This window comes from Moschus berezovskii, chromosome X (assembly GCF_049115385.1).
Source record: "Moschus berezovskii isolate FMDL1 chromosome X, NW_MosBer_1.0, whole genome shotgun sequence".
Lineage (NCBI taxonomy): Eukaryota > Metazoa > Chordata > Mammalia > Artiodactyla > Moschidae > Moschus > Moschus berezovskii.
Genome location: NC_142488.1, coordinates 126,300,690 through 126,316,683, shown reverse-complemented (window position 1 = coordinate 126,316,683; position 15,994 = coordinate 126,300,690). Strand labels below are relative to the sequence as shown.

Below are 15,994 nucleotides of genomic sequence, written 5' to 3'. Positions count from 1 at the left end.
TCAATACTCCCGACTCCTTCCTCTTCCCCCTCAGTTCAGTGGTCTTTCCACCACATCCTTAATGTGTCTCTAACAGCTTCTCCAATTAGGATGGGTATTCCTTGCTTGAAGAGATCCCTTTTGTTTTTAATAGTCTCCACTGCATCTAGCAAAGTGCCTTGCATACAGAATAAACAGTCAATAAACAGCTGATGATTTCATTTGAGGAAGTGTTCAGACTCTTACTCTAGAAGCTGGCTTTTGTACCCTATGAACTGTTTCCTGAAGCTCTGACAACTGGGCAGCCCTGCTCCAATCAATTAGCTGCACAGTAAATCCTTCACGTTGGCATGCACACAGCCAGGGAGTGCTATAGGGACAGTAACACACACAGAAAGGAAAATCTCGGCTTCCCAGATGGTTCAGCAGTAAAGAATCTGCCTGCCCATGCAGGAGACACAGGCGAAGCGGGTGTGATCCCTGGTCGGGAAGATCCCCCGCAGAAGGAAATGGCAACCCACTCCAGTATTCTTGCCTGGAACACCCTATGAACAGAGGAGCCTGGCAGGCTACAGTCCATGGGATGGTAAAGAGTCAGACATAACTAAACAACAGCAACAAAAGGAAAACTGTAGGGGTTTTAAAAGAGGAAGGAACAATAAGCTTATGAGGTGACACAAACCAGCTTTCAGGTTGTACATCAGAAACTTTCACAAGTAACCCAAGTTCCATCTGATACATACCAGACCCATGCAGCTGTAACAGCCCAGCAGTGGGGGAAGTCTAAAGTACACCGCTCTGGGGGCTTGACAGCCTCTGCCAAGGGGCCCCAACTTGTTTTGAATTTTCCTTGCACCTTAACAGAAAAATCCAGGGTAAGCAGGAGACAGAGGGGAGGGAGACCAAGAGGAGACAAAGGGCAGCAGCAGCAGAGGGGTAAGCAGGGCAGACCCTGCCGCACCCGCCCTGCCTGCCACCATCACAGCATCTCCACAGGCCTTCCAGCTATCCCAGCAGCCTGGCTGGGGGAGCGAGACTGTGCCAGGCCTCTTGACTGACCAAGCCTGTGTACCCCTGTGGGGTGAACATAGGATGCACTGGTCAGACCGCTACTTATGCTGCCTCTACAACTGCCTCTACAATGGACAGGAATTGCACGTACAATCCAGTCAGCTTGCAGAAGTTGGTGTCACTCGTGAGGGTGATTGTGCCACCATTCGGGTCACCACTGGCCCACAGTAACCCGTGATCTTGGCAGCCAAACTGGAATCCCCAGCCTCCATCAAGGATTGTGACTCCATTGAGAGATTCTCTCTGTCCCTTCTTTCCCCTTCCCATTAAAATCTGCTGCTTCCAACAGAGGTAGGACCACATGTACAGTCAACCAGTCAAGCGTTGAAATCAAGAAAAAAGATGTGAAAGCTTTCCTAATAACAGGCATAATAATAAGTATATATAACAGATCCATACATTAAAAAATTCTTCCAATATACAATGAAATTTAATACATTAAACAGGTGAACTTGATAACCAACTCCCTCTTCATTAGTAAAAACCGTATGAAGTTTTTGACCCTGGGTCTAATCACAGAGCTGATGGACACATTCCATGAACGATCACATCCCCAAGATAGCCATTCCTTGATTCCTTGAGTGATTGCCCTCATTTATGTTAATTCCCTTGGACCGCAAGGAGATCCAACCAGTCCATTCTAAGGGAGATCCATCCTGGGTGTTCACTGGAAGGACTGATGCTAAAGCTGAAACTCCAATACTTTGGCCATCTCATGCGACGAATTGACTCACTGGAAAAGACTCTGATGCTGGGAAAGGTTGGGGGCGGGAGGAGAAGGGGACGACCGAGAATGAGATGGCTGGATGGCATCACCGACTCTGTGGACATAAGTTTGGGTGAACTCCGGGAGTTGGTGATGGACAGGGAGGCCTGGCGTGCTGTGATTCATGGGGTCGCAGAGAGTCGGACACGACTGAGCGACAGAACTGAACTGAACTGACTGATGTTAATTCCTAATGCTTTGCCAATTTTTTCTCTTCCAATGACTTTAATACCATCGCAATGTTTCCTTATCTCCCTCAGCCTCAATGTCCCTCTCAGGCCTGATCCTCACCCACCCATGCCTACACAGAATGGTCTGTTTACACAGCCAACTCAAGAAAGCACAACATACTTGAAGACGCTCATAATATTCACTCAGTTCCAGTAATATAGAAATCATTGACAATAAGACCTTAAAAGACCTCATCTTTTCACATAGGTTTACTATCGTGTTGGCCAAGCTGAGTAACTGCCTGGAGGTTCTGGTGTCAAATTTATGCTACTACGAACCAAGCAATAACCTTTGGTCCAAAGCAATCAAACTCTGCCCTGGATATTGGCTCCAAGAGTTGACATGGGCTCACCGATTGTCACTGTTGCTGGTGACATCACAAGTGCAAGGGTCAAAAAGGGGCTCTTTGAGTTGTAGGGCAGGCAATTTGTCAAGCCTGGGGCTCCACTCCACAACAGAGATGACACGAAGCCTCAGTGACCACAGATAGAGAAAGTTCCAACCCAGTGCTCACACTGACCTGCCCAGTAACTCTTGTACAACCTGACAGTGGTGAGCAGCACTGGGCAGCTCTCCCAGGAGCTCACACTATCACTATTCAGGGAGCCCATGGGGTAAGTTAAGGGCTTTCCACATGGCTCTGTGGTAAAGAATCCGCCTGCAGGAGGCCTGGGTTCGACCCATGAGTCAGGAAAATCCCCTGGAGAAGGAAATGGCAACCCACTCCAGTATACTTGCCTGGGAAATCCATGGACAGAGGAACCTTCTGGGGGTCATAAAGACTCGGATGCGACTGAGGGACTGTGCACAGCACAGCATGGCTCAACTTACAGCACTCATGAAAAGCACTTCTCTTATGTTATACTATGCTCAGACTCAGTCATGTCCAACTTTTACCTTACTATACTCAAAAACAAACACTGTGCTTTTATCAACAAGTTAATAATAAAAAGCGCCTGATATATTCATTATATTTCTGAATCTCAAGTGAAAATAATAGATTTATTAAAGCAGCTTTATTTTTTGGCAATAATTTTGAAAATTGTAGTATAGTTGATTTACAATGTAGTGCCAATTTCTGCTATACAGCAAAGTGACAGTGTTATACACCTATATACATTTTAAAAGCAGTTTTAGAGTTACAGAATTGAACAGAAGGTGGTTCCCACATACCTTCATAAGACCCCTTCCCACTTTCCTCTATTTTAGATGCCCTGTATTACTGTAATATATTTTTTATAGTTGTTGAACCACCATTGATAACTATTAAATAACCTTAATAGTTCACATTAGGGTTCACTCGCTGTGTGCTGTGCATTCTATTGATTTTGACTAATGTTGAAGGATTAAAAAAAAACAACAACCCTTTCCAGGAATGCCCTGGCAGTCCAGTGGTTAAGACTCCCACACTTTAACTGCCGAGGGCCCAGGTTTGATCCCAGGACAGGGAACTAAGATGCAACAAGCTGCAAGTCATGCCCAGTAAAAAAAGCAAGATCTTTCCAGTACCTTTTGAGGAACAATAAATCTCCTTACCACAAGAGCATTTTAATTGCTTTAGCTTTGTGAAAGCAAGTTTTGTAGGAACACTGTAATGTACATCACTCATTCCTTTTCAGCGAATCATGGTTTCAACAACTGTCTATAACAGACCCACACATTCAACTTTATCTGAAAACCAACCCTTCACAACTCTCAAACCACCAGCATGGACCCAAACTTAAAAGGAGTTTGAATTATTGGACCATGAAACAAAAAGAAAAATAATCTCCAAGATGACATCTGACATGTTGGAATTAGTCTGCTGATGACTTGGTCTGGAGATGTTTATAAAAACAGTTTTGTCATGAGAAAGCAGAGCAGCGTAACAGAAGTAGTATCAGCAGACAGAAAAGAGGAGAAAGAAGAAACCTGGGAAAGAAAAGCAAAGAAGGGCAGAAACAGTTGAAATCAGGAGCGTCAGATAGAGACTAGATGCAGGACAGAGCAACAGCAATGGAAAGGAAAGCTTGTTAGGCACAAATTACGGTGACATGGATTATTTTGAGGGAGGGAGTGAGGAAGGGAGAAACTGCATCTCAATACTGTGTGTGTGTGTGTGTTCAGTTGCTTCAGTCGTGTCTGACTCTTTGCACCCCACGGACTGTAGCCCACCAAGTTCCTCTGTCCGTGGGGATTCTCCAGGCAAGAATACTGGAATGGGTTGCCATTTCCTCCTCCAGATCTTTCCGACCCAGGGATTGAACCAGCGTCTCTTATGTCTCCCACATTGGCAGGCAGTTTCTTTACCACTAGCGCCACCTGAGAAGCCCCTATCTCTACTATAGCTCTTCAACTGCCTAATCGTTCGTTCAACTGAATATATCAATGGGAGAGCAACAGTCAGCATGTGAAAAGCTGGCTTTGCACTAGTGTGTAAAGATGGTATACCTTCCATCCACTTTAAATTCCCTCTGAAACCATGTCAAATCTTGCAGAAGGCTCAGGGGATAGGGTTATTCCTGAATAATGATTATATATTGATACACACACTAGCTGGAGGTATAGCTCTACAGATGTAAAACATTTGTTCTCATTGCTTCCAGTCTTAATCTATGAATAAGTATGAAGCAAGATTCAAATCACATTATGTGTCCTATCCTTGAGGGATCTGACATGTCACTGCCTATTTCAGAACATAGACCACTTTTCCATTTTATTAGAATTGTTTCTCTCTTGGTTTCTATCTCCCTTCAATCCAAGTATGCAGTGAGACTATTTAATAAGGAGGCTGTAGTTTATTCACAGACAAAATTCTTAAGCACACATCTTTAAGCAATCAAGAAAAGATTCTAGAAGGTCAAACCTGGAATCTCCCTGTAATATTATTTTCTCCCAAATACAGAGAAGAAAACAGTGTTTTAGATTTATATCTGGTCTTTGGATCAAGAAAGATCCACAAACTTTTCAAATCTAAGTTAGAAAGCAGCTTTTACACAAAAGCAGATCAGCAGTGGCCTGGAGACTGGGGCAAGGGAAGAATGTGCTGCAAAAAAAGAAGTGAAATGTCTTCCTAATAAATCACACATTTTTAATCTGACAGATGCCAAGCAACCTTATCCGTACTCTAAAACTGAAAATGAATAACAAAACTTGTTGAGTATAGAAATTAACTTTTGTACCATCCTTATCAAAACAACCTGGACAATAAAATGTCTACATTGACAGCTATCATGTCTTTAGTACTGAAAAGCATATTTGGAATTTTGTGGATTTTGAGAGTTCTTGTGATTAGAATGTCTACTACAGAATATGTCCTGAACATATGTGAGAACCAGTTTTTAGGTGGGTAAATAAAACCTACAGAAAGTAGAATGCTGGCAACCACAACTTATTTTGATAGCTCTTTTCTTTTTCTAGGTTTCATTGCACTTACAAAGCCAGTAGACATGTATCTTTTATCTGTGCATTTTACATCTAGAGTACTCCCAAAATAAAATGCAAGCAAATCTCCTTGGTTTAAATACAGAGGAAAACCCATTTTCAGAGAAGAAATACAGCTCACTGACAATATACATACTCATTAGCAGGCAATAATGAGGAACAGGAGCAAAAACTACTTCAGAACACACCCCGAGGCAAGGGTACAATTTTCTCATTTGTTCAAATAGTAAGCCCTTGGCAGGGAGTATCCATAATCATTATTCCACGGAGCTTTAGCATTTGCTGGGCCCCTGGCCACAGAGAAGGGATGATTTTGTGTTAAAGGTTTACATGTGTACGCAGTCTATGTAATCACCGGATGTACTTTGTTGAATTCTGTTCTAGCAGTGACATTTCTGTATCAAGCAACACCGGATCTCACCACACACCTGCTCTGGAGAGCAGCTTCCCTGCCTCTCCTAGGCTGAAAAACAGACCTGGTCCAGGGTGGGTTAACTGTAATACTGGCAAACGAGGGAAGAGGAAGACAAAGTGGCAGAGGAACTTGATGGGGACTCCAGGAGCCTGGAGCCCAGGCAAGTGGGCAGAGTCCACTGGACCCCCCAAAAAAGAAGAAAAGTCACCCTGAGAGTAAAATAGACATTCAGGCAAAGGAGATATGAAGAGAGTGACCCACACAGCTACAGAGAGGACAAAGACGGCCAAGAAAGAAACGGAGGAAAGTTGAGGAATTTATTTTTTTTAACGGTGCTAGATTTAAAACAACGTTTGCACATGTGGGCGCACGCGCATGTGCATTTGCTGCAACTGAACTTCCTAAGTTTGGAAGCAAATACATCTTTAAAATTTCTTTCCCACAATTTTAAGACATCCCATTTTATAAAGGCAAAGGAAACTTTCACGCAGCGATGGCACCAATTGGTGCCTTCCAGGCTAGTATGTGTAAAGACTCTTATAAAGTTGCTGCTGCATTTCTGTGATTCTAGGCATATTCCATAAGCTTTGGGACCTGTCCTTACCTCCAAGGCCAAAAGAAATTAAAGGCTAGCTGCTCAAAAGAGGTTTCCCACCACTAATGTTCAATTTCAATAAAGCAATAACATGATAAACTCCTGTAAACAACTGTTTTGATCATTTTCTGAAATTAGAAAATCATGGCCTTTTTGGTATCCTTTACAGTACTATACTATACTATAACATACTTTCACCATAATAACTTGTTCTTTTGCGAGACAGGTCAACAGAAGGTTCTGGCTTTGAAGAGTTATTAATTAGGAAATTAAAACTTACCTACATATGGAGGACCTAAAACTTCAAATTGGAACTCTGACATTAACACATCATACAACCTTGGATCCTGCGCTTGGCCTCTTTGAGCCTCAGTTTTCTCATCTGTAAAACAAAGGGAGGTGGATCCTGACAGCCCTTTAGCTGAAATTCTCCTACTCAAGTTGGAGGAGGAGGTATTTTAAGGAGCTTACAGGAGGAGGCCACATGATCTTTCCCATTTCACTCTTCATGACCACGACTTCTATCTAGAGATGCAACAGTATTTCAGATTTTTTGGTAAAATTTTTAAAAAACCTAAGACTACACTTATAAACAGGAGATTCTGCAACAGACTTGGGCCCACCATTAAAAAAAATCACTGCATTTAAAAAAGAAATTCAAAACACTATCACTAATTTTGGGGTGGTGGATTATAACTGTGAGTTTTTTCTTTAGGCTTGTCTGTATTTTCTGAGTTTCCCCACAATGAAAAAGTGCCGTTCTTACTTTAAAAATAGATTTCCAAAATGATTAATGTGTTCTTGCAAGTTTTACCAAATTTCTCAAGTCCACTCTAAAATCCTGGGGGAAGGTGTAACAAAATCAGGCAGCATCACAAAGCATGTCTACATACAGTGGTTGATTACTCAAGTGGCTGACTGCTATAGTCAGAATCAGGACATTATTATTATAATCAGAATCTATGGGTCACAGTTTTACGTGGAAATCAAAACGTACATTTTATCTAGATAATCTTTGTCTCTTTTTGACCCAGCATCCTGGCCTTTGAGAATCATGGTTAAAATTCCTTTAAAGTAAACGAAATGAAACATGAGGTACTTCTACCCACACACACAAAAAAGCTTGCCGGACAAAATATGGTTGCTATTGGGCTGGTTTTTATTTTGCCTCTTTTTATGCTCTAAAACACATCTAAAGTTAAAATAAATATTTAGCTGTCAAAACAAAACACACACCCCCATATGGAAAACACAAGTATGAATTTGATGACATTTATTGTAAAAACAATGTCCACAGCAAAAACAAATGTTTGAATTGTGTACAAAGACTACAAAACTAAATGCTGTCATTGTTAAGTTCCAAACAACAGTGCAAAAAAGGCAGAAGGTAAGCCGTGGAAAGGATATACATGCAATTAGGTAACTTCTAGTTTCACCATTATAAAAACAGTGCTTAAGAATTTCACGGTAGACAGACTACCAAGTTCTCCAAAATGACAACTGCAGTTTCGGTTTGGGTAGAACTCTAGAACAAACTTCATATTGAACTGCATTCTTCTCAGTTGAGGACGGCACAGTAGTTCACCTCTCCACTCTCCACCTGGATGTAATCCATTTCTACAACACGTTACCTCTGAAAGGACTTTTTACCTAGGACTACTCACTCACCTCTCTGCAGTAGGCTCCCTGCCTCACCCCCTTCAGCAACCCAAGCTTCAGAGAACGCAGCAAGGGACAATGGCTTAGTCATAGGACTGAAGTTCAAATCCCAACTCTGCCGCTTAGTAGTTGTGTAATCTTAGACAAGGTACTTAACCAACTTCATCCGTGCATCATAGTCACTTTGCACGGTTGCTGTCAGGATCAAATTACATAATGGGTATAAACTCAATTCATATTTTCTTTTAAAAAACTTTAATTATTTGGCTACCTCAGGTCTTAGTTGCATCACACGGGATATTCACTGTGGCATGAGGGCTTATTGCCTCGCGGCATATGGGATCTTAGTTCCCCAACCAGGGATTGAACCTGCATCCCCTGCACTACAAGGCAGATTCTCAACTGCTGGACCACCAAGGATGTCCCTCACATATTTTCTAGAGTTATAGTAGGCCTTCAAGTAATGTCAGTTCTCTTTCTCCCCCTACTTCTATATGATCAAATTTAACATTCATAGTTCTAATCACTCTTCAGCAAACTCAATGTTATATAGGGCATATTGAAATTTTGATTTTAAGTAAGATTTTGAATGCAGCACACCACAAGGAAGACAGTATGATGTTGTGCTCAAAACCATGAACTTCTGAGGAGTAGCAGACAATCTGAATTTTGGTGTGTCTGTCTAACCGTGACCAGCTGTGAGAATGAGGGCAAATTACCTCTCTGAGCCTGGTTCTTCATTTAAAAACTGAAGTGACTTTACAGTGTATACAGGGGCCTGGCACATGGTTAAGGACCATAAATGATAGCTTTTATTGGTCTTAATTACTTGGGTTGATGTTCAGGAACTAGTCACTCTTAAGACTAGTAAAGTAAGCTCAACCAACTCCTTATTCACATCAAGACACTGTTAGTGTTCTCTCCTAAAATTACGTTTCACTGCGTTTCATACAGGAAATTACGTCAACCTCAGCATTATTCACAGTTGGGGTCAGGTGATTCTCTGTTGTAGGGGCTGCCCACAACATCATAGAATGTTTAGGCCTCTTGCCTGACCTCTACCCACTAGACATACCCAAAGCTGTGGCCACCAAAACTCTTTCCAGACATTGTTCAATGTCCCCTAGGGGGCAAAAGGGCCCCAGTTCAAAATCACTGGTCTAGAACTACCCGCAGATGGGAACTCTCAAAAACTTGGGAGGCAGACCCACAGGAGGACAAAGTTCTACTCACACTCTGATTCAGTTTCATCTACTCCTCCACCGCCATCACTCATTGGTGCCCATAGTTCAAAGCTGACCACAGAAAAATACATTTCTTGGCCCAATTTGCTGTCAGAAGCTGCTTTAAGTCACAAGAAAGAATGCTGGCCTGTTTGTGTTTTCACTACTCTGTACGTGCGTGCCAAGTCACTTTTGTCATGTCCGACTCTTTGTGACTGCAGGGACTGCAGCCCACCAGGCTCCTCTGTCCATGGCATTCTCCAGGCAAGAATACTGGAGTGGGTTGCCAGACCCTCCTCCAGGAGATCTTCCCAATCCAGTGATCAAACCCATGTCTATTATATGTCTCCTGCCCTGGCAGGTGGGTTCTTTACCACTAGCACCACCTGGGAAGCCCCACTACTCTATACAGTCATACAAAATGTTTAACTTTAAAAATCAAGACATCGGCTATGTCCTAATTACAGAAAAAATTTAAAAGGCCACTGACCTTAAGATGACTTACAAATCATATTACCCAAACTGACAGACTATGTCTTCATTGGAAAAGTGAGATGGAATTTATGCAGTGACGACCCCAGAAAAAATGGCTCCCCTGTTTGCACGGCTGTAGCTCGTTTACTGTCCAGTCCAAAAGACTCTGGACAACTCTCGATTATTCATAATGAATTCACTGTCTATTTTTCATTTTAATAACTGCACCAGAAAGCAGGAGCCATTTCTTATCCACTGTGCATCTAGCACAGAGAACCTAGCACAGAGCCTCCAACAGAGGCGGTAACTCAGCAAATGTTGGTTGAATAAATAAATGGTCATATAGTCTGCTTAATTAAGTATTCTGTTGACTAAAAAAAAAAAAAAGAACCTTTCTTTGCTCTTGTCCAACAGGAGCTGAAAGAAAAGATCTTTTAAGAGAAAATAATTATAGTCTACTCCCTTTTACTCCAAACCCAAACAACTGGAAAGTTCAACTAACCAAAAAAATTTTGTAGGTAAAAGTTGGGGATAGCAGCCAAATAGATAAGGCCTAGAGTTCAAGCAAGCATGAACATTTGTCCAACTCCCACAAGGTCATAAAAGTTGGCACAAGAGGGAAAGAGGGGAAGCCGGAGGTGGGAAGCAGGAAAACAGAGCTGGATCAGCCTCAGGAGGTTAACGGCCATCCTTCAGTGAACAGCTTTTTTTTTTTTTAATGTCAAAACTTTATAGAGGTGAAAGTCAAGGTCTTAAATTAATTTGTAGGCTTCATTTACAAATTATTTTTCAAATGGATATAAACAAAAATTTTAAGAATATTTAGCGAAACTTCCCTGGTCATCCAGTAGTTAGGAATCCGCCTTGCAATGCAGGGGACACGGTTAGATCTCTAGTCAGGAACTAAGATCCCACATGCCACAGAAGAACTAAGCCTGATTGCAGCAATGAAAGAGCCTGCATATCGCAACTAAGCCAAGTTAGTGTAAAAAAATATTTGGAAAGATATATGACCATATTTTTGCTAATTTTTGAAGTTTATTTTTTTCTCTCCTCCTCCAGTCCTGCAGGGCAAACAACACATTCTCAAAAAGCTGGGTAAAAGACACTTCACTTACTCCTTTTGTTTAGAGAAAATCTAGGGCCCACCACCATCACATGCTTCTCTCTGTTAAAAATTTCACCACTCCCAGCATTTTATTCACATGAGAAAATATCAGATTTAAATTGCACCTTTAATGTATTATTTTTAGATCATTGGCCAGTGTATAGAACTGGATATCACAGTAACATTTGAAATGGAGCAAACAATAGTGCTCATTTAAATATACTTTCGTCCACCTTTGAGACCAAAACCTCTATTTCCACTTAAAATATTTCCAGTTTATCATTTCCAGTACACAAATAAATTATCTTGTTTAAGTGGTCCATTAGGTGGACACATTAAGTTAGCTTCAATTTCCTGGCATCATATAAGGCTAATTTTACCAATTTAAATTTTACACCATTTTTTTAAACTTTCACTCAAAAATCTAGACTTGGTTGAAAATAAAATGTTTTCGTTTTCCCAAAATTCAATATGGGAATGGTAGCTCAGAATTTCAAAAACCAGATATAGTTGCAGAATCTGTATGGTAGTCTTAAGACTATATACTTATTGGTAGATGGCTTGCACAAATCATGGTATATCTGACCAGTTTCCTGTTGCTGGAAATATAAAGATTATATTTGCTCTTAAAAATGTTAAATAAGCATTTTTAAAGACTAAAGGTAAAGACTAGATTGGAACCTTATGTAACCAAAATGGGAAAGCACACATAGCCTCACCACATTAAAGGCCTGAGCCTTTTCAATACGTATTCTTCCTAAGCAAATATGAGCATGAGTTTCCAAAAGCAAAGCAACCATCCCAGAAGCCCTTGCTTCCTCAGTGTAAAGAATGGGGAGGGTTCTGTTGTGTTCCTGGAGATGAGCTGGGGAGGAAAAGGCTTCGCAAAATTCCAAGGGGCTCATAATTTAAATGCATGCTATTCCGCAAATGTTCACATTTCCAAGGAACAACAAAATTTACATTAAAACTGTCTTAATCAAGATAACGAAAAGAAATTATTCCTGCTGCTCTATAAGCTTGCCATAGATCTGATAACCCGGGGAAGAATTACAGGCAATTACAAAATGATGGCTCCAATTAGGAAAACTGGATCTACTCCAAATTCAAATCAAAGGGGGCTCAGACAATCCCAATGGAATAATTTAAATGAATATAAGGGACTTCCAGCAAAGACGTACGTTTAATTCTATTTCTACGTCTTCTGAAAGCCAAGCAAAATACAACGACGACCTATCTCTCGCACTTCAGGAAATTCAAAAACCAAACCTGGAATCCCCGTAATAAACCTTGTTCTCTTCTTTTCCTAAGGGGTCTCGCTGGTACAGGGTTTGTATTGTAAGGGGCAATCAAACCCGAGAAACCCGTACAGTCTCAAACGCAGAAAATCATATAGCGCCGAACACAAACCACACCAAGTCTTCCCTTGCCGATTTCCAAATCTCTACCTAGTCCTGGATGCCTGCGAAGAGGCCGCAACGAATGGAAGAGAAAAGAGAAACTTCGAAAGCAGAAACCTCTCTCCCTGAGCCTAGAACAGACGGCACCTTGTGGGGATTTCACGCTTTTTAAGACAGAAAGGTCACGCCCTGCAGTTTTGAAAATCCACCTTCTAAGACTCAACCCGTGTTGCAGAACCGTCCTCCAGCTTCTCTAGGTTTCGCGCTGGAGCTGAAATCCCCCTCTCCCCACCCCCATTAGCCCACCCCGCGCCATCCCCTCAGAGAAGACACAGGCGGGCCCTCCGCGTCCTCCCCGTTCCCTCAGCACGCCACCCCCAGCACCCTCGACGACCAACCCGGGGCCCCTCACCCCTGCTCCTTCCCTTGCCCCGCCCGCCCGCCCTCCTCGCTGTGCGAACCGAGGCAGGTGCCCCCTCTCCATCGTCGCCAACCTCAAGAAAACCGAGGGGACCCCCCATTCATCTTTGCCCGCTCCCCGTAACCCCAGCTAGCTATCCTCGTTGAGGGACTCGAGAGGGGCCCCCCTCGCCCCACCCCCACTGCCCTCCATCCCCGGGCCCCGCACCCTCGGGCCCCACCGCCCACCATCCCGCAGAGGAAAACGGGGAGCGCCCCCTCCTCCCTCGCGCGGCCCCCCCCAGGCGCCCCCGGTCCCCTCCGCCCGCCACCCCGGCGACCAGAGCCCGAAAGCCGAGGGGAGGCTGAGGCACGCGCCGGCGGGATGGCAGGGGAGGGGACCCCGCGGCCGGCTGGCCCGCAGTCCCCACCCCAGGCCGGGCGGCCGCGGCCCGAAGCCCCAGACACCCGGCCCGGGGGCCAGCCCGCGGGCAGCCGCTCCCCCGGGCCGCGGGCCCACGGGGCGGGAGGCACACACGCACGCACTCACGCGCGGAGAGGAAGCGGGCTTACTGCCTGCGGATGCTCGCCCGCGCCGCTGTCTCGGCGGCGGCCGCTGCCAGCACCGACACCGAGGCGCGGCGGCGGCGGCTGCGGACTGAGCCCCCTCGGCCGGGCGGGGGACGCAGGGCGCGGGAGGGGCGCGGGAGGAGGGGCGCGCGGGGGCGGGGGCGGGCGCGGCGGGCCGGGGGCGGGGCGGGGCGCGCGCGCCCGAGCCGGCCCGGCCGGGGGCGCCACGCACCACGCGCGGCCACGTGCCCCTGCCTCGGGAGCGGCCCGCCGACCGCCAGGCGCGGGCGCGCGGGAAGGTGGCTGCGAGGAGGCGGGGGCGAGCGCTTCCCCGGCCGGCCGGCTCCGGCGTGGGAGGCCGAGGGGAGGGCGGGCTGGGGGCGCCCGAGGCCCCCCCTCCCTCGCACTGCCGCCCTCGAGGCCGGCGGGGAGTCACGAGTCACTGCAGGCAGCCTCGGCCGGCGCCGGGGAGGTGGGAGCAACAAAGGGAGTCGAGCGAAGGTGGCGTCACCCGGGGCCCCAGCTAACCTGCGCACCCCCTGCAGAGCGGCCGGGGTCCGGGGCGCCCCGCGATTTGGCCCCAGACTGCAGGAGCCCCGTGGCTCCGAGGGACGCCAGAAGACTTACCGGCGACCCTTCCCCTTAGTAATCGGCCGGAGGGAGCGGAAAGGATCCCCAACCATGAGCCCAAAGCCACCATACACAGGGTTTTATATCATTCGGAAAAGCACCGATGGCAGAGCGGCACGTGGCTACTCATTCATTCACTCAACGTTCGGTTTACTGAGCCCTCACCGTGTGCCAAGCACTCTGCCAGGCGCTCAGGGTACAGGGCAAAGTCAAGCAAAACACCCTCCACTTGCCCTGGGAGCTTGCAATCTTACTGGGGAAGACAGACGATCAAGAAGTGAGAAAATAATCAAATTTGGCATTAAGCCTGTGCAGGGAAAACAGAGGGTGCAAACTGTGTGGTTAGGAAAGTAGGAGGTGGCATTTAGCCGAGCCCTGAAACTCATAAAATGGCAACTATTGGAAGAGCCAGGAGAAAGCCTTGCACAAAGAGGAAGCAGACGTGTGAAACCTAGGAGGGGCAAATCTTACCTCCTGAAGACTAAGAGGTGGTGGTTGTGATCAGCCCCAGAAGAGCGAGGGAGAGCAGCATAAGCCTGGATAGGTTGGCAGGCACCAGATCCAGATCGTGGACTGCATTCTAGTCAATGGACAAGCCGTTTTATTCCAAAATCAATGGAAGGTCAGTGAATGAATGACTTTACCCCTAGAGCATGACATGACCTGATTTATATTTCTTTTCTGTTCCTTTTTTCTTTGAGGATAATTGTAAGAAATAATACAGAGAAATCCTATGTATTTTTTACTGGGTACTTACCCAGTTTCCCCTTGTATAACGCAAGATCATAAGTACAAACTCATAACCAGAATATTGACATTAGTATAATCTACCAATCTTATTATTTCCCTGGTTTTATTTGTACTTTGTCATTGTTTAGTCGCTAAGTCGTGTCCAGCTCTTTTGCAACCCCATAGACTGCAGACCACCAGGCTCCTCTGTCCGTGGGATTTTTCCAGGCAGAATACTGGAGTGGGTTTACAGTTCCTTCAGGGGATCTTCCTGACCCAGGGATCAAACCCACATCTTCTGCATTGGCAGGCAGATTCTTTACCACCGAGCCACCAGGGAAACCTTATTCGTACTTAATTCTATCCAATTTTATCATGATTTTTCACCTGTAGACTCATGTATCCACCACCACAGTTGGCATACAAAATACTTCCATCATTGCAAGAATCCATCCTGTTGCTCCTGTAGCCTCAGCCACCTCCCCAGTACCCCCCTACCCCCACCAGTTCCTTGCCATTGGCAACCATTCATCTGTACTCCATTTCTATAATTCGGTCATGTTAAGAATGTTGTGTAAATGAGTCATACAGTGTGTAACCTTTGGGGATGGGTTTTTTCACCCAGCTTAATTCGCTTACAAGTCATCCAAGTTGTGCATGTCTGAAGTTTGCTCTCTTTTATTGTTGAGTGGTATTCCAGGTCCATTGTATTTTTAAAAGATCACCTTGACTATCATGTGGAGAAAGGTTCAGAGGAGACAGTCTCAAAACAGGAAAACTAGTTAGGATGCTTCCTAATAATCCCTATCAAAGCGGATGGTGGTTTCTATTAGGCTGGTGCCTGTAGAGGGAAGTGGAAGGATTTGATGAAACAGGTTAGATGAGGAAAATGGAGTTAAAGTAGAGACAGCATAGTAGAGACAGTTGTTTTGAGATGTTTCACTGTAGAGGGGAACAGAAGTGGAGTGGAATGGGAGGGACAAATAGGGACAAGAGAAGATTCCTTTCTCTCTTTTTCATTTGAGAGATGAGAGCATGTGGAGGGATAATCAGTATGGAGGGATTGCTGATGGCTTACTAGTGGAGTCAGTCCCTGCCTAGCCCAGAGGAAAAGAGAGCTGGGGCCCTCCACCTGCTGAAAGAAGTTCTCCACTGTAAAGACAGCGGAGGTATATGCTGATTAGGGGCCCGGGGAGGGGGGGGAGTGGGGGAAGGGCAGTTATAACTCCTATTTCCCCCCTAGTGCACAAACTGGGCACTGGCCTCCCATAGCAAGGAGCATACATCCTTGCAAGGTTCCCTTTTCTCCCTCTGGTGTGTAG

At 45.2% G+C, this 15,994-nt stretch overlaps 1 protein-coding gene across 2 annotated transcripts in view; it reads right to left on the bottom strand.

The window, feature by feature from the left end:
• The window catches only part of FHL1 (four and a half LIM domains 1), a 56,563-nt gene extending 43,121 nt beyond the window's left edge, over window positions 1-13,442 (bottom strand). The window contains exon 1 of one of the 2 annotated variants that reach the window (XM_055438158.2): window positions 13,317-13,442. The gene's annotated coding sequence lies outside the window, so the exon portion shown is untranslated. Of the gene's footprint in view, window positions 1-13,293 lie in introns of both variants that reach the window. The other variant, XM_088834151.1, reaches the window with a different exon arrangement.
• Window positions 13,443-15,994: the final 2,552 nt, after the last annotated feature.